This window comes from Dermacentor variabilis, chromosome 1, assembly GCF_050947875.1.
Source record: "Dermacentor variabilis isolate Ectoservices chromosome 1, ASM5094787v1, whole genome shotgun sequence".
NCBI lineage: Eukaryota > Metazoa > Arthropoda > Arachnida > Ixodida > Ixodidae > Dermacentor > Dermacentor variabilis.
In genome coordinates, this window is record NC_134568.1 from 107,071,172 (window position 1) to 107,095,452 (window position 24,281).

Below are 24,281 nucleotides of genomic sequence, written 5' to 3' on the forward strand. Positions count from 1 at the left end.
ATGAGAACGTCAGTGATATGGCCCATTGCCTGTGCTGTTATTTTTCCGCTGGTGCGCATGGATTTACCTTGATCATACGATGTGGTCCGACGAGGTCATTTAGCATGCGACTATGTATGTGTGTATATACACAAACAGGCGAATTCACGAGCATACAGCATAAAATAAACGCACAAGGAGAAAGAGACACCCCTCGCGTTAGCGCTAAAATAATGAAATACAGTGAACTCTCACTTGAGTGAACTTCAGGGGACCGAAGGAAATAGTTCACTTAAGAGGAAGCTTTAGCTCGAGTGCTCCTATCTAAATACATGTAGAAGGAGAATTCGTTTTTCTCGGCAACCACAGCACCAAATTTGACGAGGTTTGTTGCATTTAAAAGACAAACTTAAAATCTAGTGACTGTTGGTTTCGAATTTTTGAGTTAGGTTGTGAATTTTTTATTAAAAATTGCGAAAAATCGAAAATTTTCAGAAAGCGAAACTATCAAGTTTACAACTCTGTAACTCAACCACTAAAAATGATAATACAATTCTGTGAATCGCATCTAATAGTACATCTACAGCGGACAAAATTGATAAGTTACACATGAATATAAAAAAAATTAATCATAGGGAAATACAACTTTGCAAAACCGTTGTAACCAACGTAACAAATTCACGTAAGATGTAAAATGACATATTGAATTTGTCCGCTTTGAATGATCTAATGGATGCCGTTTACAGAACCGCGATATCAATTCTTGATGCAGAGCTATGAACTTGTAAACTTCGTGCTTCCATTTTTTTCAAACGGTCAAATATTTGAAAATCGATTTAAGAAAATTCAAGCCCTAAATCGAAATTCCGTTTCCAACAGTCACTAGAATTTAACTTTCTCTTTCAAATGCAACAAATTTCATCAAAATTGGTCCAGGGGTTATCTCATAAAAACGTTTTTGCGTTTTACATGTATTTGAATAGGCCGCGTCGGAGTTGGGCCCGAGCTAAAGCTTCCTCTTAACTGAAAGTCCACTAAACTGAATAGTCACTAGACCAACATAAGACATGGCATACAGAGTCAAAAGTTTGAAGTGCAATTCATGGAGCAAAAGACATGGCATCCTAGGGTTAGAAATGTGTGAAATGGAATTTGTACATATCAATGAAAAACACACCACGTGGGTCGTTTGTGTACACACGCGGAACCGACGAGACTGAAAAGAAAGAGACGACGACCATGCCACGACTAGCCGGTCGGAAAAAAACACACACCACGTGGTTTGCGGTGTGACAGATCGCCGCTTTGCTCTGGCGGCGTTGTAAGCGCCAGCGATGTTACTTTGTTCATGGCCTCCAAGATTACGTGTTTGCTCGTTTTGTTAGGGCGATCTCGGAGGCCATGCCTCATTGCCGTTCGTTTTGAGCGCCACCGCTTTGCCCCAGGGGCGCTGTAGCGCAAGCGACGTTACATTGCCGCTGGAGCGGCGGTTGGATGAGGGCGGGCATCGCTTGCGCATGCAGTGCAGTGAAGGGCAAGCCTTGGTCCTCTGAGTCAGTTCGTTAAACTGAAATATTGACTGTTCCAAAATTCGTTTAAGTGAAACGTTTTTGCATAGAATCTATAAGAAAACTGCCGGGGATCTTTAAAAAGTTGGTTATTCTGAAATATTCGATAAAACGACGTTCGTACAACTGAGAGTTTACTGTAGTATCCAGATTTGTAATAGTGCAATCGCAAGAACTGTAACAGGGAAATGGTTTGAAGAGCGGTTCTTGTGTAATTTCTTTTTCCTTGTGTGGAAACAATGTTCGTTCTTGCCGAAATGAAAAAAAAAATAGAACTTCATCTGTTTCTCTATTTTCTTTGCTAAGGTATACCAAGAGCACGTGTCTTTGCACGTGGCACTTCAGCTTGCCACATAATGCCTTGAACCTTGCAGTGCATAACGCTCGCATATGCTCGAACTCCCGTCTTACGCCCTTTAATAAGCGGGCCCGAGTCCGGCCCGGACTCATGGCTTCAAGCCCGAGTCCGACCTGGGCCCGCTGCCTCTTGCCCGAGCCCGGCCCGGGCCCGCGGCTTGAAACCCGGGCCTGGCCCGAGCCCGCCGAAGAACGCATCGGACGGCTCGGCCCGGACCGCGTGCCGGGTCGGGCCGGGCCCGAGCTTTCAGGTCGGCCCGGGCCCGTGTAATGCTCTACACTCTATTTTTACCTTTGTTTCTGCGTTTATTCTGGACCGTTCAGATCCATGCTCCCATATTAACCATCAGTCGAATCCTAAAGTATTTTATTGGCCTGAAAAGTATAATCTTCTGTCTAGTGTGTATATTATCTAGTGTATTTAAACCGCCTAACTTATAGGCGGCCTATTATTGTCGATCGCCCAGACTCGATCATTGCACCTCTCCTCTTCTCAAGGCCTCAGGTGTGGTTACTACGTAATCATACAACTCGGGATGCCTACTATAGACGTCATGCCAACGACAAGCAGGCCCTGCGTCAACTGTGAGCGGGAAGACAAAATGCTCGTATATTTGGTGCCGTCGACTGCCCACTCCAGAACCAAAAGCGCCTGCACGAATGCGGCTGGATTATGAGAGACGCGCAGTCCGCTAACCCCGAAATATTTTCGCCCACAGAAGGTCACAGTGCGCATGTTTAAGCAAAGGTTCGAGACCTACAGTAAACCCTATAAGGAGACTGGGGCAGCCTAAATATAAAAGAAAATTGGTGGAGCCGTTTAATATCAAGCGCTGTTGCATTACGAGATATGTGTGCTTTAGAGATAACTATGAGGCGACATTATATGCGCAGAGTTTAAGTCGCGATATATTGTTTGATTACGCAGAACAGAGGTGCGCTCACTGGCACGACTTTGTCGGTCTACATTCAATGCCAATATAGGTCGGTGTAAACTAGTGACTACATCTATTTAATTTAATATAATATAACACACACACACACATATCATTATATATATATATATATATATATATATATATATATATATATATATATATATATATATATATATATATATATATATATATATATATATATATATATATATTTAAGCAAGGCGCGTTTGTCTAAGACACGCGGGAAAGGTGCAAGCAGCCTAGCTGTTAAAGGTTCGGCTTTGTATGAGCATCAAGTGCAAGGTTTAACTATGCTTCAATGACAAAACATTTAATTCTGGGGTTTTACGTGCCAAAACCACGATATCATTATGAGGCAGGCCGTCGTGAGCGACTGCGGATTAATTATGACCGCTTGGGGTTCTTTAACGTGCATCCAATGCACAGTACACGGATGCTTCAATAAACACAACTTGTTAGCCACCTAGGCTAAATTTATTTTAAAGTAAAGGGCACTTCAGAAGAAAAACAAGAGAACAAACTTTGCTCAACAGCGAGTCAAAGCTGCATAACGTTGAGAATATGCCGAAGAACGGTCAAATGCCAAGAATCGCGACATACCAATTTTGTGAAATACCACAGTGCAACGAAATTTGCCAGTTTTACTTGTCAATATATAGAAGCAAAAGCCTAAGGAACCACGAAGTTTTGAATTCTAAGTCCGATACAATATAAATAGAGTATTAATGAGTTAGATAAGCAAGCACAATGCAAGAATTACATTGCCGCGACGGCAGCAAGCGAGTATACTCGCTGAAAAGTATAGGAGCAGTATTATATACCGGTACCGCGCTGCTACTTTCAGAAACTGACAATCCTGTCAAAAAGAGTTTTTTTTTCTTACCCCACAAGCAGTGCACGGCAACCGGAGATAACCTGCTACCCGCATGTGCGTACATAATGGCATACTGACGAACCTCACGATGATAGGCAGCGAAGGCCGGAACACGCGGCCTCCGTCAGCGCGAGGACCTTCGATGCACGCGGTCTGCTCGTTCCAAAAGTGCCCGTGTTCCAGAGAAGTTGCGCATTCCGAGCCAATACGGACACGACTGTTCACACTACTCCAGTTCTTAGATCAAGGGCGCATACTTCCGGTTGGGCAGCCAGAGTTCAGGCCTGCCGCAGACACTGCAACTACCTCGTTCACGGCGCCAGCTTGAGTTAGTCGGCGGTAGAAGGGGAAGCCGTCGGCGCTCGGCCTTCCTAGGTGGTCTCCTTCGTAGGTATTGACTCAAGACTACAGTGCTGCTTGGCTAAGGTAATCTTCGGAGCAGACGTATTTAGCATTGCACAGCACACTGCCTGTTGCCACCGGTCACTGGTTCGAGCTCCCGCTGCGTGAGTATCATGCCCGTTCATGTAGAAGATGCATCCAACTCTGGAGGTGCGTCGACGGAGTGCCGACTCCTCCGACTCGTGATGTGTTTTCCTGGCGTCTTTAACGCGCCACCGAACACACCTTCGCTAGAATAGCAGCTTGGGCTTGTTGCTTTCCCATTCTAGTGTTAACAGCGCAAAACGTAGACGGAACACGAGACGAGAAGACGACACCATTCGTCTTCTCGTCTCATGTCCCGTATACGTTTTGCGCTGTTAACACCACGATTACACCTTGATTTCGGCTGGGCTCCCTCACTCCGTACAAATATTTCTCCTTATTCTGCCTTCTTTTTTTTTTCTTTGGCGGACTATTCTCACCTTTCTCTTCGCTGGCTACCAGATCAAAATCAACGCGCTGAATGTCTATGAGAGCAAGGCGTAAAAAAACAGGTCGGGTGGCGCACGACCGCTGTGGCCTGTGCTACACATACAGGGACACTAGCGAGCGCATTACTGTCCTGACGTCCTTACGATGCTCACCGAGGTCGCAGCTCGCCGTGGCATTCGCGGCTGCTCTCGTAATCACCAGAGTCACCCCACCTGTTTATCTTGCCCTGTCCACTCGGTAGGAACGTGGGAGCGGAAGTAAGTTCCACGGCCGTAGCTCGGAGTCGGTGTGCCGGCTAACAAACGTATGCTCTTACTACCTTCAGGCTTATTTTCCGCTGTTTTGTCCCTTTGGTCGGCGACGGCATGGGCGCTTCTTGTTGAGCGCCTCAACTACTGCTCCACACGGAAAACCGGCGGCTCGATTGTTGCTTGCTTCGAAGCAAGTTATTTTTCTTTCTGCCTCGGCTTAAGTTTTTACCTCTGAACTAAAGATCTTAAGGAAAATATATGAGCGCTTGCTTTCTTTTTTTATGTTCATTTGTTTCTTTTGTAGCTACTGCTGCTGTCGTTTCTTCAAACCAACAAGCCATGTCAAACACTTCTATTGTCAGTGCTTGCAAAAACATGGCAAGCACTATTTTTCGACAAAATTTCTTCAGAAAGCAAATGTAGAAAAACAATAGACATTGGGTTAAAGTTGCTTTCTTTTTTTTTTCGCTCCTCTCTTCCGAAAAAGCCGGGAGCACAGGGCGTGTTCCCAATTGCAGCTCTTTTTGTCGGGTGCAATACGCCCGGTCCGAATCGAAATTGAAAAGGAATCGGGCGCAAATGTAACACACACACATAGGGAGAGAGAGACGGCGGCAGGCCACATATACGCGCCAGCGGAGCAGAAACGCGCACGTCCGAAAGATGATTGGCCAGCCACTCTCCGCGCCCTCGGCGCATCAGCCTTCGCCGCATCAGCGGGCCGCGCCAGGCGGCCTCGGTCGCCCGGTCTCCCTTTGTTGCTCGTACGGTCGCTGCGGCGAATGCTCCGCCCCATCGTGCTTTTTCGTCATACCCAATCTGACAGGCAGAATTTGGCAGTCTTCACAAAAGCTCCCTGAGTGGATGGTAAGAATTATAAAGGCGTTCTGTGAGCGTTTACAGGGCTGTTCGCTGCCGTATCCATCAAGAATAGTTGCAGTGCTGTTTAGTGAGTGACGCATGTTACACAATCCGCGTTGCATCGAATCCAGTGGCTGCAATGTCACAAATACGCTTTGTGACGCCGATGTCTGTTCTTTTTTTTTTATGTGGATTTCCTTCCGAATAGCATGCGTATGGGGAACCAGCGCTGACGAAGCGGCAGTTTGAGTGTGCAGCTGAAGCCCATCTATGTCAGCTGGTATACCCCCCAGGTAAACGAGACTTGCGTTACGAGCGCCAATTTCTCCCCTGGAGCTTGGTAGGCCAAACTTCAGAGAGAAAAAACAAAACAAGAAATCAAGCATGCCGCCATGCATGGCAACGGTATCGTTGATGCGCGAGGTGAAAACGTCATTCCACTTGTCGTCTGCTATGCACTCGAGGAGCACACGACTTTCTCTGCTGGCGCCAACTGAAACCAACCCAACTTCCATTTACTTTTTCAGGTTATTTTCCTCTCTCAAATCTTGTTTTCAACACTCTTGGGGTTCTCATTTTCTTATCGTACTCACAACATGCGTGCAACGCATCTGTGTGAAAACAACTTTTTCAGTTCAAGATGCGCGAACCAGCACGCCATGGCGTGCGGCTATCTTGTTGCGGCAAAAGTAGGCAGAAAAATGTGGTTTATTTACTGTTTTTATTAGCAACCTATCGCACAGCAAGACATTCAGTACACAACACAATAATGTAGAGCTGAGTAACTCATTATTCAGTACAAATGGGTGCATTCTGTACTATGATCATACATAGGTAAGGCAGCTTCCTACAATTTCTCATAGACGGAAAATTAATACAGAGGCTATGTTTGTTTGCTATGCACAACACAACCCTACCAAAGCAATTTTTGTCACAACAGTTATTTGTGAATAACAAAAAGATTATCGAGAGCAGCACATCCACATCTTTCGCATGCCAGTAAAAACAACTTCCTTTTTTATTTTATACAGCGGGTATACTTGCTAGTCCCAAAAAACATGCTATACCTAGTAAATTTTCTCCGTAGCTCTCCTTATGCTAATGTGTTAATAAATATTTAGCAAATTATGTTGAAAACGTCTACAATATTTTTTTTCATATTTGGTTTTGTTTCCCGATAAAACATGCAAAACCAGTACAGCTTCATTAAGAGCTGCAACAATGCTAACAAGGTATCATTACAAAATATCTCACAAGCATATTGTAGATGTTTCTTAAAATTTGCAACGCACTTAGTTTCTTCTATCGTCATCTAAGCATACATGTCACATTTCCAAGGCAACTAACAACAAATAGCACCGAGTTTCCCTTCTTTTCTCTTTCTTTCTTTTATTTAAGATAAACAGTAAATGCAGAGGAAGCATGTGTAAATCTGTGGTTTATCGTCAATTGAGGTTGGACAACGACAGAGTGATACACAAAGGTATTAGCAAACGCGTAGCTTCAAGACATGGAGAAATATCTTTAAAAGTAACTCAAATCGGCTGCATTCAATGCATCAGGGCAAACAGCTCAAAACAATTCTCTTTAGAATGGCTTTCAAGACCTTCCTTTAATACGCTGGACGTACATTATGAAGTTTCTTTAACACAGCCCATAGGCTCAGTTTAGTGCGACCTGTTTGAAGCCTAGGATAAGTGTCGGAGCTATCATCATCATCATCATCATCATCAGCCTGGTTACGCCCACTGCAGGGCAAAGGCCTCTCCCATACTTCTCCAACAACCCCGGTCATGTACTAATTGTGGCCATGCCGTCCCTGCAAACTTCTTAATCTCATCCGCCCACCTAACTTTCTGCCGCCCCCTGCTACGCTTCCCTTCCCTTGGGATCCAGTCCGTAACCCTTAATGACCATCGGTTATCTTCCCTCCTCATTACATGTCCTGCCCACGCCCATTTCTTTTTCTTGATTTCAACTAAGATGTCATTAACTCGCGTTTGTTCCCTCACCCAATCTGCTCTTTTCTTATCCCTTAACGTTACACCTATCATTCTTCTTTCCATAGCTCGTTGTGTCGTCCTCAATTTGAGTAGAACCCTTTTCGTAAGCCTCCAGGTTTCTGCCCCCTAGGTGAGTACTGGTAAGACACAGCTATTATATACTTTTCTCTTGAGGGATAACGGCAACCTGCTGTTCATGATTTGGGAATGCCTGCCAAACGCAGTCCAGCCCATTCTTATTCTTCTGATTATTTCCGTCTCATGATCCGGATCCGCCGTCACTACCTGCCCTAAGTAGATGTATTCCCTTACGACTTCCAGTGCCTCGCTGCCTATTGTAAATTGCTGTTCTCTCCCGAGACTGTTAAGCATTACTTTAGTTTTCTGCATATTAATTTTTAGACCCACTCTTCTGCTTTGCCTCTCCAGGTCAGTGAGCATGCATTGCAATTGGTCCCCTGAGTTACTAAGCAAGGCAATATCATCAGCGAATCGCAAGTTACTAAGGTATTCTCCATTAACTTTTATCCCCAATTCTTCCCAATCCAGGTCTCTGAATACCTCCTGTAAACACGCTGTGAATAGCATTGGAGATATCGTATCTCCCTGCCTGACATCTTTCTTTATTGGGATTTTGTTGCTTGCTTTATGGAGGACTACGGTGGCTGTGGAGCCGCTATAGATATCTTCCAGTATTTTTACATATGGCTCATCTACACCCTGATTCCGTAATGCCTCCATGACTGCTGAGGTTTCGACTGAATCAAACGCTTTCTCGTAATCAATGAAAGCTATATATAAGGGTTGGTTATATTCTGCACATTTCTCTATCACTTGATTGATAGTGTGAATATGGTCTATTGTTGAGTAGCCTTTACGGAATCCTGCCTGGTCCTTTGGTTGATAGAAGTCTAAGGTGTTCCTGATTCTATTTGCAATTACCTTAGTAAATACTTTGTAGGCAACGGACAGTAAGCTGATTGGTCTATAATTTTTCAAGTCTTTGGCGTCCCCTTTCTTATGGATTAGGATTATGTTAGCGTTCTTCCAAGATTCCGGTACGCTCGAGGTCATGAGGCATTGCGTATACAGGGTGGCCAGTTTCTCTAGAACAATCTGTCCACCATCCTTCAACAAATCTGTTGTTACCTGATCCTCCCCAGCTGCCTTCCCTCTTTGCATATCTCCTAAGGCTTTCTTTACTTCTTCCGGCGTTACCTTCGGGATTTCGAATTCCTCTAGACTATTTTCTCTTCCATTATCGTCGTGGGTGCCACTGGTACTGTATAAATCTCTATAGAACTCCTCAGCCACTTGAACTATCTCATCCATATTAGTAATGATATTGCCGGCTTTGTCTCTTAACGCATACATCTGATTCTTGCCAATTCCTAGTTTTTTCCTCACTGTTTTTAGGCTTCCTCCGCTCCTGAGAGCATGTTCAATTCTATCCATATTATACTTCCTTATGTCAGCTGTCTTACGCTTGTTGATTAACTATGTTACGAGTTTAGTCATTGGCTGGAGATATCGGTCACGAGAATTTTGATGTCGACACAATAAGCAGGCGAAGGCATCTCAACTTTTCTAGAATACTCGTTTCGGGATTTCTGGCACAGCATGGTTTCTTTCCTTATTAAGATTACTCGTGGCTTTGTAAAAAGGAACCCCTCTGCCCAACACACGCACACACACACACGGATGGGTAGGTAGAAATACGGGCAAAAGGTAGAGAGAGATAGAGAGAGAGAGAGAGAGCACAGACGCATGATCACAGCCGGTCACGATTACCGCATATCATTACCACAGAGCATCACATGAGCGCAAATTTAGGTTACAGCTTAACTTATTGTTCCAATTTCTTTCCAAACCATTTTAGAACGCAGCCTTCATAAGTCATCCCAGCAGAGATTGACGAAGGCACTGCTACAGTTCTTATGAACAATAGACCTGCACAAACGAAACTATGTGAAATGTCTTAAGCGCACTGAAGTAAGCGCACGTCCCTGAAGGTCTTTATTTTGATCTACTGATTATTCGGCGACGTGTATTTTCTTTTCTTTTTCTTTTTTTTTTTCGCGATGTCCTAGGTCTTGTGTATGTTTTGTTCTTTCTTCCTTCTTTTTTTGACACTTTGGCGAGCACCGAGTCAGATCGCCACCCCACAGTAGAAAAACAGCTCTGGAGATGGGCACAGAGGCTGCCACACTTTCGATCCCCGCCATTATACAACGTACAGTCGGAGTTGAGGGCAAATAGTATTTTAAAAAATTACAGCAGAACTCATCCCAATATGACTGTCGGCAGTAATGAGAATAGCAATCGAGCAACCTATCGACTGACCACGTTCCTAAAGTTACGTTTATTTAACACGTGTGGTGGTAATTCTGAAACTTTCATTGCATCGGCTATATTCCCCATACTCCGTTATCGTCCCAATTTGCTATCGTACTCCCTTGCCAAGATCGCCCACGAGCATGTAGGCATGACGACGACTGTATGACGCCGAAGCAGTGACGATGGAATGACGGGGAATTGATATGAAGCTTGCAACAAAGGCGCATAACGACGACGGGATGACGACAAGGAGATGTGGACTCTTCAATTATGACGATAGTATAACGACGACAACCTGACAATGAAATGATGTCGACGGTATCACGACCACCGGATGAAGAAACGGGAATGATGATGGTGGCATGACAATGGCGACAAAATCACAACTGATTGACAGCGACATGAGTACGATAGAATGACGAACAAGGAATGACGTCGGGGCATCGACGAAAATGGTAAGACGATGACCAATCCCATTTTTGTCCCGCCGTCGTCGTCGTACCATTTGTCGTACAGCTTGACGACGATGACATGACGAGAGTCAGTCCGAAGTTAAAATGATGTAATGACCACTATGGCACGCCGACGATTCCACGACAAGGCGCTAGGACAATAGGATAACGACGAGTGTATGACGACACTAGTGTGACGGTGACTGTAACATGAAACTTGTATGACGACGTTAGCATGACGGCGACATGATGAGATTTGGATGGACGATAACAGCATGACAAAGACTGCATTACGACGACGGTCTGATAATGAAGGCATGAAAGCGACTGTCTGACAATCACGGTATGATAAGGGCGGCCTAATCACGATTGAATAACAGCATAATAATGTACACATATATGTGTGCTGAGGGAAGACGTTGACATAGAAAAAGGGATGCACAACGGTGAAAGCAAGTTGATATCGATAAACATTACGAAATGTCATCCATGAAGCCACTGCCAGGTTCCATATATTGTCTGTAGTCACTAGTTCAAATGAACCTTCAGATAAAGGCGCTAAGACGAAGCTGGTGCGTGGCCCTATCCTGCGTGAGGAGCACAGGCGCGAACCAAAAGCTTTACGGCATGTAAAGAGCTGCTATAAGCGGCTCCAGTACGGCGAGCACCTGCAGGACACCTTTAGCGGCGGGATTCTGGAGGCCCCAGGGAATCACGCGTATTGACTCTACCAGGTGATTCAGCCTTTTCTGAACGCTTTCCTTCTCAGTATGTCCATCTCCTTGCTTGACCGTTGCGTCACTGGTTTCATTGGCCCTCTCATTTTTGGCTTCATGGCACAGAGGACCACTAGGGGCCGCTGTCATGACCATAGGTCTAGAGGGCAGCAAAGGCCATTCAGTGTCTGTATCAGCCGTTGAAGGCGAATATTTGCGGCGTGCTTTCGCCGACCTTGAACTCACTGTAGGTGTGATGACTGTCGTCCATGCCCCACACAGCGCCCGGGCGCCCCGCTATGTACTTCTTCTGAAATGGCTTCGTGGTGCTTCTTTCGCAAGCATTGGGGCGCAGCGAGGCTACCCTGATAGACTCGACCGAGAGCGACGACAGCTGCGACGACGACTACGTGACTGTCCTGAGTCAGAAAGCAAAGCGGCGGATGCTTAGGGCCTCTGTGGACACATCGACTATGAGGACTCCGAAGAGTTCGCCGAAGTACACCATCCTTTTCTTACCTGTGCTACCCTCCGACAACATGACGTTCCTCAACAGGCAAGTTGCATCGGTTGAACTCGAAAGACTGTTGCCAAATGGCATTGAGGACGTACGAGTCAACCCTCGGAAGAATGTTGTCGCGGTAGACGTCGCCCATGCGTCGGCGTTGATTCTCTGCGAGCTGTCACTGTTCTCGGTGGCATGAACGTCCGTACCATCATCCCGATGGGAAAAGAGGCTACTACAGGCGTCATATATGACATTGATGTGGCCATCTCAGGCGAGGATTTACCGCTTTTGATAAAGCCTGCCAATCATGGGACCCACATACTGCAGGTAGCCCGTCTCGGAACTTCCAGATGCGTAAAAATTTGTCTTTAAAGGTGACTGCCTTCCATCGCATGTGAAGGTAGGTCATTTCCAACATGCTGTCCGGCCCTTTGTTCCCAAGCCGCTTCAGTGCAGAAACTGTCAGAAATTCTGTCACGTGAGCGCCGTATGTGGAAAGTCTGTTATATGTTCCCGCTGGTGCAGCACAACACTCTGCAGGCAACTGCCAGGCAACTGCCAGGCAAAAACTTAAAAGTGTCCGAACTGTCAAGGGCCCCACGATGCCTCATCAAAGGAATGTCCTAGAGTTAAGCAAGAACTCTCCATGTTGAAGAAAATGGTGAGGGACCAGTCGACTCATCGTGAAGCAGCTGCTGACGTCAGGCGACGTCGTTCTCGTCGCAGACGCTCATCAAGGAATTCTGCTCTCCGCACAAAGAATACGCGTGCCGCAAAGCCTCTTGCTGTTGAATCTGCTCCAACCCCAGTGCGGAATGTGTCCAAACCGCGTATAGATAACGGAGCAGCTGAAACGAATGCCATGGATGAAAAATGGCCACCACTGCCAAGGATAAGCCCTGTGGAAAAACCCCAACAAGGAGAGGCACCACAATGCTCCACCCCTCACCCAGATGAGCTGACAGATCATGACCGACGAATTGTAACAATGCTGAAGTCTTTGATAAATGCTGACCCGCCGTGGTTGCTCAGTGGCTATGGTGTTGGGCTGCTGAGCACGAGGTCGCGGGATCGAATCCCGGCCACGGCGGCCGCATTTCGATGGGGGCGAAATGCGAAAACACCCGTGTGCTTAGATTTAGGTGCACGTTAAAGAACCCCAGGTGGTCAAAATTTCCGGAGTCCTCAACTACGGCGTGCCTCATAATCAGAAAGTGGTTTTGGCACGTAAAACCCCAAATATTATATTGATAAATGCTATTCGCACGCTTGGGGGCCACTCGAATACGCCAACAGCTCGAAGCGCAGTGCAAGTGTTGGATGCCCTGAGCCCAGTGCTTGCAAATCTTGCGTAAGCACAATGGCTCTTCCACTGCCTTCACTCCGTGATGAAGTGCGTAGCGCGACGATCTTCCAGTGGAATGCCAGAGGACTTAAATCACGGATTTCATATTTCCGCCAATACGTTTTTACGAACCGATTTCCTGTAGTGGTAATATGTGAACCGAACGTGTCAAAAGCGCTAACACTCTCTGGATACGAAGCTTTTATGGCGTCGACGTGCGGGCAATCCTGCAAAGTAATTGTTTACGTCCGTACAGAACTGACTTACATTAACCACTCGGTGCAGCCTCATGATGGAAACCAATACGTGTGTCTCCGCATTACAAAGAATAAAGTGGCCTTCACCCTTATCGGCGCCTACATCTCCCCATATAGTCGGTTCGACAGCGACCGACTGCGAGACATCCTGACGGTGACTTCTGGACCCTGGATTATCACGGGAGACTTTAATGCTCATCACTTGGCTTGGGGAAGCTCCAGAATAGATTCCAGGGGCCGCAAACTTGTGGAATTTGCTTTCGACCATGAACTCAGCATTAGGAACGATGGCAGTCCGGCGTACTTGCGTGGTTCGAACTATAGCAGTTGCTTAGATTTAACTTTGGTGTCATGGCAACTTGGTCAAAATGTTCGATGGTTCTCTGACATCGAGACTCATGGCAGTGACCATATTCCTACCTACTGAAGTATCACTGGAATTGGAAGCTTCTCCTTTTCTACTTCCCCACGAGTATATATAAGGTGGTCAACATATAAGACAAAGGTGGAAGAGGCATGCAAAGAAGGGTTTGCCGGCACCATTGAGAACCTTATTACAAGTGTACTGGAATCATCTAAGTACAGATTTACATCCGCTAAAAAACGTACGGATTTCGACATGAAACTTGAGCGACTTCGAACGATTCGCAGAAGGGCCGAGAGGCGATACAGGCGCACGAAGTCAATTCATGACCTTAGAGTCGCTCTACGTATACAGAAGAAAATCCAACGTCGTATGGACAGGCTGGAGGAACAATGGTGGAAGACGTTCTGCGAATCACTTGACCCCCGCAAGCCACTTTCTGTCATATGGAGGACGGTGCGCGGCCTTGGCTCGTCTCCATAGCAACGATACCCGTTCTCAGCCCTAGCCCTCCATCAAGGCCGCTCACAGGTCGATATAGCCGAAGATTTCTGTGTGAAGATTGCGGGCAGTGTGGTCACCATCAATATCGAAATTCTGGGTGAGGTTCCTGCGACACGCTTCCCAGAATTGAATGTGTCCTTCTCACTTGAGGAATTGGACGCTGCTTTGGCTACATGCAGGCGCTCATAGTCGCCAGGACCAGACGGCATCACCTACGCTGCTTTATGCCACCTAGGTGAAGATGGCCGAAGCAGACTTCTGGAATGTTATAACCAGTCATGGAATGATGGCGTCGTTCCTGAGCGGTGGAAGTCCAGCCGCTTGATACCACTCCTAAAGCCGGGAAAGTCGCCACTTGACCTAACGTCCTACCGACCCATTGCGCTGTCCAGCTGTGTTGGGAAGGTCATGGAAAGAATGATTCTCACCCGCCTAGAGTGGTATCTTGAGCGCCACAACGTATACCCCGAGGCCATGGCTGGTTTTAGAAGAGGCCGTTCCTCTATTGATAACGTCATCGACCTCGTCACGTCTGTACAACACGAAAAACACCCCAAGCGTATATCGGTTGCACTGTTCCTCGACGTGAAAAGCGCCTATGATAATGTAACGCATGAAGCCATCATAGATGCCCTGGAAAATAATGTAATTGGTGGACGCATGTTTCGGTGGATTCGGAGCTATCTATTCCAAAGATCCTTCTTTGGGCACAGTGCAGATGGCCGAACCGCTGACCATTACACTTGCCGTGGCGTCCCTTGGGTGGGGTCCTTAGCCCCACTTTGTTCAACCTTGTAATCCTTGGACTTGCCGACGTTCTGCCACATACAGTAAACTGTTCCATATATGCTGACGACATATGCATATGGGCCTCGGCAGTTACGCGTGTCCAGGTGCATGCACGGCTCCAAAAAGCAGTGACCCTAACATCATCGTACCTGCGTGCTCAAGGCCTCAGCATTTCGACCAAGAAGTGCGCCTTAGTCGCTTATACCCACAAGCCCATGACCTGGTACCCCATTTCTATTGACCACCAACCAATTTCCTACGCAAAAACTCACCGATTCCTAGGCGTTATTATAGACAGAGACCTTTCATGGAGCCCCCACATCTCATACTTGAAGAAGAGGCTTACTTCTATCTCCCATATACTAAGGTTTCTTGCCGGTAAAACGTGGGGCACATCCGTGGCACACATGCTTCAACTATACAGGACGCTCTTCCTAGGATACTTGCGATACAGCACACCAGTGGTGTCCAATGCTAACAAAACTAACATCCATGTCCTACAGAGCATTCAAGGCTAAGCCCTTCGAGCATGTCTGGGGCTACCTCGAAATGCTTCGACTGTGGCAACAATTGCCACCGCGGGAGACCACCCAATATTGACCTATATAGCTATGGACGCACTCCGGGCGCATGTTCGCCATATATCCAGAGTGCCTGACCACCATCTCGCTCGCTTGCCTGAGAAAAGACCCAAGGCAGCGTTCTCCAGATCAATTGCGGCTAACCGGCACTCTTTGTCTTTGAGGCACTCACCCGCTACAAGAACGCCATCCCCTATGTGGTTCTTGAAAAAGCATCCTGTGTAACTTGCTGTTCCAGGAATAGTGAAGAAAGTTAGCCTGACCACCGCGGCTCTCAAGCAGATCACATTGGAACTTTTGCATCGTTCATACGCTAACCGAATCCATGTTTACACGGATGATTCCGTCTCGGAAAATTCTACGCGTGCCGTTGTTCTACCATCTCAATCGGTCGTCATCAAGTTTAAGACTTCACACGTAACGACATCTACAGGTTCCGAACTGGCCGCTCTTCGCGCTGCTGTCGAATATATTGAAAAAGAACCACCCAACAAATGGGCAATATTTTGTGACTCGAAAGCAGCCCTCCAGAGCTTTCGAAGTTTACGACGTGGCAATTATGAACAGCTGGTGTCACAAATCAACGAAACCTGCCATTGTGCTTCTGAACGAGGACATGATATCATATTTCAGTAGCTGCCGGGCCATTGTGGCATCGTTGGTAATCACCTCGCCGATGACGTGCCCCGACGTGCCCAGGCTGGCTCACCGACACTCCTTATACCTTTATCGAGAGTCGACGCTGCAAGAGAGCTTCGTAGTCTCGCTCGTACCATCACGTCAAGTTACTGGCATACACCACAGAACTCTAAGTGTCGTTTATACAGTCTCGACCCATCACTGCAACTTAAATTACCAGCGAATCTTCCACGACGTGACGCAACACTGCTGTGTCGGCTGTGGGTAGGAGTATCATTGACTAACTCCTACAGCTATCGTATTGCAATGGCGGATTCACCAATGTGCGCTAAGTGCGAGTGTGAAGAGACCATCAGTCACCTTCTGTGCCACTGTTCTCGCTTCGATAATCAACGTGAGACTCTCCAGTGTGCCTTGAATAGACTGGATGACAGGCCGTTTACGGAAGCGAAGATCTTGGGAGCCTGGCCCCACAGTTCATTAGCGCAGAAAGCAGTTCGAGCGCTTTTGCACTACCTGAAGGCAACAGACTTGAGTGCCCGACTATAGACAGCCTACACCTAAGTTCTCTCTCTCTCTCTCTCTCCCCATTCCCCTCCCCACGTCTAGGGTAGCAAACTGGACTCAGTCTGGTTAACCTCCCTGCCTCTCCTTCTTCCCTTCTCTCTCTCTCTCTCTCTCTTGGCGAACAGATCGAGCAGCGTCTTTAGGGGGAGATCGGTTTCTTGCAAGCGTTCGAAAAATACGAGCTACTTGTTGCATCTTTGGGCATTCCTTCTAAGTCACTTCGTGTGAGCCAGTACAGTTGGGACATTTAAGGGAAGACGTATCACAAGTCTGTGGCACCGAAGAAAACATCGACCACCTGCTGTGCCACTGTCCACGATACACCCCAGAGAGACAAGAACTTGCCAAAGCTTTCCAAAAACTGGACAATCGGCCGCTTTCTGTGCAGGTGCTACTGGAACACCGTCCCCATCGCCCGTCGGCCCATAAAGCGGTGAAGGCGCTTTTGTGCTTCTTAAGGACGACGGGCTTGTGCGACCATCTGTGACTATTAATGCAATTTCTGTAAGACCACACACGTCAGTGAACTCACCGCAATTTCCTTCTTTCCTTCCCTCCTCTCTCTCCCTGTTATCTTTGTTTCCCCTTTCCCCTTCCCCCGGTGTAGGGTAGTCAACCGGACGTTATTCTGGTTAACCTCCCTGGCTTCTACTTATCTATTTCCCTATCACAGTTGGCGGTATCACGCTGTCCGCCGCAACGTGAGCAGGTGACTTCACTTCTACGAACAGCGCTCACGTGCCCTATCTTTAGGCATTTCCAGCACTGAAGAGGCCTCGGAACAAATGGTCGTACACGATGTATCACGTAGCCCACTTTGACAGACGCTGGTAACGTCGAAGAAGCAAATATTAACTTGATGCACCGGGAGTTCCCCAAGCGGTCAATCTCAAGAATGCGCACCGATGACCTCAAAACATTCTTGAGGTCCGCATACTTGATTTCAAGGTCAACGTCGGAAATCACACCAGTCGTTGTCTCCTTCCTGTAAGTAATGAAGAAGCGGACGGGGATGGCGCCTAATTGCGGAATGGTCTTCTCCAGTATTGCTGAATTTTTCGTATCTGTCGTCAGGATGTTCTTGCGTGCGTTGATCCTGATCCCGTTAATTTTTCCAGGGGCAACAATTTCAACATATTCGGTTAGAAATTGCCTGCTGAGGAAGTGCTGAGGAGGAAACCATGGAGGATTCCTGCTCGCTCCTATTCGATGAAGTCGTCTCATTCGACATACGGCGCATCTTCTTCATACGGTGGCCCATGGCTACAGTGTACTCGATGTCAGAGTTTATTGCTTCTGGCGTTGAGCTCTCTCAGGAATCGAGGTGGTCTGAGCTTTCAAAGGCACTTCATCAAAAAATGAGCGATGAAGCAGACGACTGACTTTGTTTAGTTAGTCATGGGAATGTCTTCTTGCTCATCCTTGGTGAAATGGCTATCACGAAAACGACAAGACGTAAGAAACTGCATAACAGCGAGAGGCGCAGAGCACGGGTAAGCCCTGGGAACTTCCTTCTCTTACTCCTCTGTTAATTGCATAGGCAACGTACATAGTGATGCCCCACTCCGGAAGGGGCAGAGATGTACAACTCTGCACCAAAGAGCATTCAATTGCACCACCAGCACAGGGCACTCGTGATGCAATGCAATTCTTCCTTTAAACAGTCATATAAGGGACGAAGTGCTAAGTATTACTGCATATTCAGTTTACATTGGCCAATTTAGACCAAACACACGTAAAGAACGCTACTCGCTATACGTGATTCGTTTTATTTCTACTGGCGAGGTGGTAGCGGGTGAGTTTAGCCATCATGCCATGCTTGCCTTATACATCTCATGACACGCGGTGGGCTCAGTGTACGTCTAATGTGGGCATGAATGGACATGTTACTACTTCATTGAACAAAGAATCCAAACCGCCACTGTAGCTTACCTGTATAGTGACTATGGCGCTACACTGCTGAGCATGAAATGACGGGGTTGCGCATGGCTGCGGCGGGCGCATTTCGTTGGGGGTGCAATGCAAGAATGCTCACGTGCCGGACATTTGGTGCATGTTAAAGAACCCCAGGTGATCAAAACTAATCCGAAGTCTCCCCCACTGCAGTGTGCATCATAATCGGGTTGTAAATTCGGCACGATAAACCCTCGAATTGAAATTTTCAAAGAATATAGATATCAGCGCCCTCGAAATTTTTTACACTGCAGCCTTCGTATGAAATCAGGCTCACGGGGTGCACTCAAACAGTACATATGGAGTAACAGCGCGCAAACAACATTTAACTCTGATTCTTATACCAATCACTATCTGCACATAAATTTCAAAGAGAACTATAAAAACGGCTGCTTTGTTGGGTGCTCGTCGAGAATGCTGAGGCTTAAGAATGAATGAAACCTCTATAGTCCTTCGTATCGAGCGCGCGTCGTATATGTCGCTAGCAATAACCGACGACATTCATTGCTATACTAATATGAGCAAGTATGGCAGAGGGCGAAATTTGCACGTCGATTCCAACTCTATATAGCTACTTATATTTTACCTCGTCCAATAAGGTAACCGGCGTAATTGAAACGCCGAAATGCAAGAAAGAAACTGCCTTTTTTAAACGTTTCTACATTCCCCCTTTTAGTTTTACTTAGATTTCTTTATAACCTAGCGCTTGCATTTTTATATATATTTTGTATGTTCGCAGAACCAAAGCTGCATAGACTCGCGACGGCTGTGCACGAGGGCGGAGAAAAGCCATTTTCCGGCTCCATTTTTCTCGCGGCTGTCATCTCTGGAATAGGGCTGCAAGAAGTGACAAAGATAAACAGCGTCGCCTCTGCTCTCCGTATATAACACGCGTTGTCACTTCTCCGTAGCTGGCAGCATTGAAATTTAATTTCAGTAAGAAGGCTCAGCACCCCGGCCTAAGTTTGGCGCACGTCGTCGTGGCCGACGTCCGCCATGGCCTCCGGCACAAGGGGAGCGGCGGGGAGACCGACGCGCTGTCGCCGCGGCACGCGTCTCACACGTCGCTTTTTCCTTCGCGCGGAAAAGAAGACGTGTCGCCAGGATTCGATTCGCGTCGCATACGCTTGTAGCACGAACAGGGGATCTATCAGAGGACCAAGAAAAGGAAGGAAGGGGAAGCACGCGCGGCCGGCGTCGGAACACTGGGCTCCTCGCGCGAGAAAGAGCCCTCTGGCAGTCGGCGCGTCGTACCTCGCAGAACCACTGTTCACCGAATGCACATACACAAGGGCCCTTCAGATTAAACAGGAGAGATGGTTTCTTCTTTTTTTTTTGCGTCGATATGAATGCAATAAGAGCACAATTGAGCAGCAAGGATGCAGGTGAACTGGAACGCGAAATTTACGTTTTGAAGAAGGGGCGCTTTTCCCCTACAGCTGCGCAATTTCGCGTCCGCCAGACGAGAGTGAGAAAGGGGGACGAAGGTGGGAGGACAGTAAGCAGTGAGCTTCGGTTGGGCAGTTTGTAAAGACTGAAGCGTTCACGTTCGCTGAGAGCGCTACTTCAAACAAATAGCGCCCCGGGAAGCTACTAAACTTTTTAGTTGAGGAGCTCTGTATGTTTGAAACAGAACAGCGCGGTTTTCACGGGGACAAGCAGGGAGAGACGACACGGACGAGCGCTAACTTGCAATTGAAGTTTATTGCTTCGAACGAAGAATATATAACAGCTCCAACCAACATAATAAACAAAAAAAACCATACATATATTCACAATCAATCATACGCGCTGCACTGAACAGGGGAGATAACTGTAATCATCATATCCCCCCCGCTAAAAATGCTAGCTCTTTGGACGTAATGGCTTGTCCCCGTGAAAACCGCGCTGTTCTGTTTCAAATATGTCTTACCAACTCGCCCAAACGTCTGTTTTAGCTCTGTATGTGCTGCCTGATACTATTTCTACGAGGCGCTGGTACACTGAACACTTCGTGATGTACCCTACGTTCCTGTCAGAGTCTATTTTAATGCGCTGAAGACTATACAGAAGACTATACTAGCCATAAGACATAATGTTGGGCGTGTATTATAAGTAAGGCCCTGTCCAGGCTTGCAAGTGAAACGTTCCCGTCTCCTACTGCAAGATATAGCCTCCGCTAGTGTTAAGGTCAGTCATGGTCGCTGAATACGTAATAACAGATGCCCCAAAACACTGCCTGAAATTATACAAAACCCAGGCCCTGTCACAGTCGCTCGTGCGGAAACAATTACCAGCTCAGGTTACCATGCTATATATATATACCTGCTTGACCAATAGCAGGTCAGAGACAGGCTCTTCCGGTCGACCTTTCGTAGCTTCTGCTCATGAGAACCCCTCCTCTCTGGCCAGTAGCTAGCAGTCCGAGAAAACGTGATCGACATACTGGCTCTTTTTTCAAGCAACGAGGAATTTCTCGTGGCTCAGGAGGAGGGACTGTAACAACCATGGACGAATGCGTGAGTGCTTTGTACAAATCGATCAGGCTTGGGACCGAGACTTGTTGGTACACCATCCCGAAGGCGGTTAGAAGAATCACGAAGGTGTTCGTTGAGTGCAAGGCATCTGTCAAATACTGTTTTCTTGGGGAAAAAACTTCATTGCGCTAGCTGGTAAATGCGTGAATGAGTGGTTAAGGGAGAACTCTAATAAAGTAAAAAAAAATCGTCACCGGATGGTTTTCTTGCCCTTCATTGCCACAGATGCTCTTCTATTCGCCGCTTTCAAAATGCAGTTGAGGTATATTGAGATACACTCTCATACTCACATTGTGAAATACAGTGTTGCATGTGTCCGTAGGACGCCTTGACGTCACTGTCAAAGAAATTAAGGTATTTTTACTCATACGTTACCAGTACAGAAGAATAATAGTGATTTTTTTTCGCCATGTTTTTACTGTTACCTTTTATTTCCTTACTCTTTGGATGGATAGGTGTGTGACGTAAACTGTGGGCTGTATACGGTGTCATTGTTTCTCAGAAGTAAATCGTTGCTAGAAGTTAGGACTGTTTGTGTGTTCTGTTCTTCATCAGTGTCCATGCACTTGTTGCGCTGCTACACATTTAGAAGTAAGCTGGTATCGGCAAGTTCTTGCCATACGATCTGCGCTGACACAAAGCTTCGATATCGATGCCGGTCGAGGCGTCCAGAGGTCGCTGTAAGACTGGGCTCCCTGCCCTCGGCCAAGGTTATTATTCAGGAATGTAGATATGTCGCAATACTACATAAGTGATCACAAAATGATCGCAAACCTAAAAAGAGAAATCTCTAGCGTCATTTTAGAAAATATGTACGTCGTCTCTCTTGCTTCTGTTCGACCGCATGGTTCACAGTTTGGTAGCATAAATATGTGGACATAATTTCTTTAGTCTGCCGATGTTGATTTCCGGCCCAGGTAAGAATGCAGAATTGACGGATGCTACCCGGAGTATGTATAACACTTGCGCTACAAACGTCAGCGGCCCAAGCGAGGTTATACCACATCGCGCGCCAGTACAAGCAACGAGACTGGAAGACGCGTCTGGCGCGCTCTTACGTATCACGAAATGTACCGGAATCGCGCCCTGTTGTCATTCGCTTTCTCCACACCCGGAGGCGCATGCACTGGCATTAACGGCGCGGCTGCGGGAGATGCGTTGCGAAACGTTTCTCGGAGCGAATAGCGCCCACCACGCACATTGCTGCTGCATCGCGGTTGGTTCACGTTTCGAAATGCCGACCGGCCGACGATTTGTTGGGAAGCGAATTATACCGACGAGCAATCGCGTCGCGTTCGCGCCTGGCCACTGCATCGCACTGCTGCAGCTGCCTTTTCTATGCTTGCCTGCGGTCTGGATGTCGCAACCACAACAGCGTCCGTCCAATTTCAGAGAGGACTAGTTGCAGAATCCTTGGGTACTGATTGGGACATTTATCTTCTGTATTGGTGCAGAGACCGAAACAAGCAAGCCAGTCGTACACGATCCGATGCCGTGTACATCCCCCGAAGTGGTTCGCCGGTTTCTGACACAGCCCAGGCCTCTGTCAGTGAGAACGCCAATAATTCAATCAGTAATTTCTCTGAGGCGCTGTCTAACTTGGAGCAGCGAACGATAAATTAACATTGGTTCTGTCGGCACTGCGATGTGCGGACACCTAATTAAGTGACAAAGCAAGGACCAGCCACGGTCGCTGCGGCTCTGTTCCATATATAGTTCAGACCGATCGAGCGAGAATGTTCAGAACCCCGTCGGCTACAGTACGGGAACTTGGACAGCAGTGAGTTTATTCTCAGCGAGGAGACTACTAATGAAGGCGCGAGCGTAATTACATACTCGATGTACTTAATGTAATGCTCCTTTCAATTATTTGCGACGATTGCCTTTACGCAGGCTAAGCGTGCTTACGGCGATAGCATCATCAGGCTGCACATCAGCTTGGCACAGGGTGGCCACTTCGAGCAACACTTGGAGAGTCGCGGCAGATGGCAGTAATACCACTTCATGAAAACCCGCACCACTTGCGGCTAAGTTAGGCGCATTCCGGTTGGACAGAGAAGCATCCTTTAATGGATTCTGTAACTGTTTGCCTAGCTATACAGCTATTATGTTAACTCCAGATGACGAGGCCTGGTGATACATGAAATGACCCATTCCTACGTATAGTACTTACGCACGCAACATACACAAGCAAAACACACTGAACCAGATAGCTAGAGTGTCTGGCCAGAGTTCCGTAGAAAGCCTACGAGAGCTTTGGTTGCGCGCAAATCATTGCACGCGCTTTTCCAAGGTCCAAGAGCATGGCGTAGCTCAATGTAGCTGCCACGTAGGCATCTTTTAAAGCAGATTTCAATATAGCATTTGCTCTGCTCTGACTTTGTTCAGTATAAAGATGCATTATGAAAGGGAGCTATGCTTTTTTTTTGCTTATTTCTGTACAGGAACAGAAACAGGAGCAAAAGCAAGAGGCTTATAGCCTGACAAGGGCCTTTGCTGCAGATACAGTGCGGCAAGCAGGCCAGCATGCACACTATAAAGAAAAGAGAAACACATACGCGAACATATTTGAACACAGGAAAAAAAAATTGTTTAAAAAGAAAAAATATTTTTGGAAGTTTGTACTTGTTTCGTAGACGCGAAAATGATGAAATGTACACAATATGGCGACCTTAAAATACTTCTACAATACGACACTTGTACTGTCAAACCGTTCATGTCAAGTTATAGTTGCTCAACACATATAATTTCAATAAAAACAACAATATACATGAAGCACACCAAATAATAAAGAAGATATATGTAAGTAAGGTGTAGCGTAATGCCTTCGTGTTAGACAGATAAAGCGCGGTCAGTGCCTTAAAGGAACCTCCACGTAACTTAGAGGCAGTTAATTGTAACCCCCAAAGTGCTACTTGTCATTGTATATGCTTCGATACAAGGAGTTTTTTCTGAATTCCCACATTCACAGACCTTTGCGTATTCAAAAAAAAAAAAACGGCTTCCTTTAGTAACAGCTGCTGTC